This window comes from Glycine max, chromosome 15 (assembly GCF_000004515.6).
Source record: "Glycine max cultivar Williams 82 chromosome 15, Glycine_max_v4.0, whole genome shotgun sequence".
In the NCBI taxonomy this organism is placed as follows: domain Eukaryota; kingdom Viridiplantae; phylum Streptophyta; class Magnoliopsida; order Fabales; family Fabaceae; genus Glycine; species Glycine max.
The window spans coordinates 30,750,149-30,752,846 of record NC_038251.2 but is presented as its reverse complement, the minus strand read 5'-3'; the positions used below and the strand labels follow the sequence as shown (position 1 = coordinate 30,752,846).

Here is a 2,698-nt window from a genome sequence, read left to right as displayed (position 1 = left end):
GGGGTATGTCAGCCATATTTTACATTTTGGGTGTGAAGGAGGTCAAATGCTAGTGTTTAGAATTTGTTATACATCTCAATCAAACATTGTGAATATTGTTACACCAGTATCATCAGAGACTTTCAATTGTATCTTGAACCTAAAAAACATTTTAAGAATTGTAATATTTACACTACCACAAAAACAAGCTTCTACATCGGTGGAAAACCAGCATCTACGACGGGCCCAACACCGTCTTTGTTCCAGGTGTCGTTGTATGTCGAAAACAATGACATCGGTCAACTAGCACCCGTCTTTGTAATGGAAAAAAACAACGTCAGTGGCTAGAAAAGAACAGACGTTATAAATAAGGATTCAACGACGCACAGTATAAAGAACCTGTCGTTGTTGTGATCCATTTCAACGACGGGTATGCCAAAACACATTGTTGTTTTGTCCCATTTCAACGTCGGGTAGCCTAACACACGTCGTTGTATGCTTCCATTTCAACGTCGGGTTAGAAAGGTCCGACGTTGTTTTCCAGTATATCAACGTCGGTGTCCCTAGCACCCGTCGTTGTTGGTAAAGAACAATATAAAGACGGATTTAGAATACGACCGTCGTTGAAGTATTTTGCCTGCTGACGAAATTTGTGTTATGCCATTCAAATTTCAAAAACAAAGCTACATTTATATACAACAAACATATATATATGAAAACAAAAAAAAAACCAGAAAGGATACTTCAGGTCATACTAGCAAATGGAAATTTGGGGTTCCATATATTTATATAAGTAATCAAGGGTGTAATAGTTAATGTTTGGATCAATATATGACACATACTACAGCTCCAACCTGAAAGAGTGAAGTCCCATTACTATGAGAATAGCTCTAATGACCCCTGAAATCAGCTGCAGATAAATCCACTGTTTCAAAGCTATAGCTCTAATGACTATAGCTTTTTAAGATTGTCATGTTTCAACTTTTATGTAAGAAACACCAAACTTTTAGTTTATGATACAAGAGTGAGTCAATTAAAACGTTTAAGCTTCTTTCTTTGTGCCTAAAACAAGATATGTTCATTGGGAGTGAATATGAGTATTGAGTACTTACCCTCCAAGATATATTTTTTTCTGCAAGGATGAAGGCACCCATGATGGCTACGATAATCATCATCAAAGGGCTGAAAGCAGTAACGAAATCTTATTAGTTAATAACATGCAGGAAATCTTATTAGTTAATAACACTTCATTTGTTCACTTAACTGCTGCAGTGGCAAGCTTGGTGGTACTATAGCTGCACTAAATTGTTGCTGTGGTAATCAAATGCAGATGCAATGCAGTAGAAGGGGGTAAAGACAATATATTACTACAATTATATGAAATTGAGTAGGTAATACTAAGAACAAAATATTAGTAGCATGACCGAAAATAAAATAGCCGCTGTGTCAAATAACATAACAATTGTCTCAAATACAGGAAAAAAAAATACTCCTACGCCATCATTAGCCGTTTTGACTTATTACTGTCTTTAAAAAAAATGTTGCCCATTTCTTTCGAATTGTGGTGATGATGTCGATGTCCAACGGTGTGTCATTAGCAAACCACTGCAAGTATTCATAATTGTAAGTTAGTACTGCAAATATAAAAATTCAGTTCCAATTGTACTGAAGTTTATGCATACCATGGACCAGTCAAGACAATGTTCTAAACACCATGTGGAAACTGAAAATTCCTCCAAAAGTGAGTGCTTTTTCGTGGAGACTCCTCAAGAATAGACTCCCTTCTAGGGACAATCTTAGAAAGAGACAGGTCACAATGCCTTCTTATAGCTGCCCTCTTTGTGATCATGAAGAAGAATCGATTAATCATCTTATTTTCAACTGTACAATGACAAGGAGACTTTGGTGGGAACCTTTGAGATGGGTTAATAGAGTGGGTCCTTTTTCCACAGACCCAAAGAACCACTTTTTGCAATTCACTCAATGGAACAACAAAGCTAGTATAAACAACAGATGAAAATTTCTGTGGTTAGCTCTATCCTTCTTCGTCTGGCATCATAGAAATGTTATGATTTTCAAGAACCTGTCGTTTGATCCTGAAAAGGTTATCGATGATACCTTGTTCCACACTTGGTCTTGGTTAAAATGTGCAGAGAAGGACTACACCATCCATATTTAGCAGTTGCATGTGGAGGTCAAGACCAGGTTGTCTCATGAACGAGAACTCCATTAGCCATCTTCCAGCGGTCAATGACATGGTGTGCATGCAAGGGGACTGGAGAAATTTGAACACCTTGCAATACATGTTCTGGGGGTGGTCGGGTAAGGACATAAAAAGGCGGAGATGAAGAGATTTATTGTAGAATATTTCAGTACACCTAGTACTGAATTTTATACATAATATATTTGATTTTTGCCTTGCAAAAAAAACAACAAAGCAAGGGTAAATGTTGACACCTCTTCCAAGAGGTGCAGCATACATGTACTTAAGTTATGGGGTGTAGCTGGTCCACAATACCATCCTCAAATTCAACCACAATTGGGGTTAATTTATACTTGTTCCTATAGTACCTATGGTACTCTCGTAATTGTATGATATTGGCACAAAAAGACATAATAAACATCATACTAGACAGCTCAAAAGAACAATTACACGGCATGAATATGAAGGCATTAAACGAATACATGTTTTCAGGCATCATACATGTTTGTGATTTGT

At 37.0% G+C, this 2,698-nt stretch overlaps 1 non-coding gene across 1 annotated transcript; it reads left to right on the top strand.

Moving 5' to 3' along the window:
* Positions 1 to 272: 272 nt before the first annotated feature.
* MIR10435 (microRNA MIR10435) lies at positions 273 to 512 on the top strand. Its single transcript, NR_161726.1, has one exon. It is a non-coding gene; the product is annotated as a microRNA MIR10435 (primary transcript).
* Positions 513 to 2,698: the final 2,186 nt, after the last annotated feature.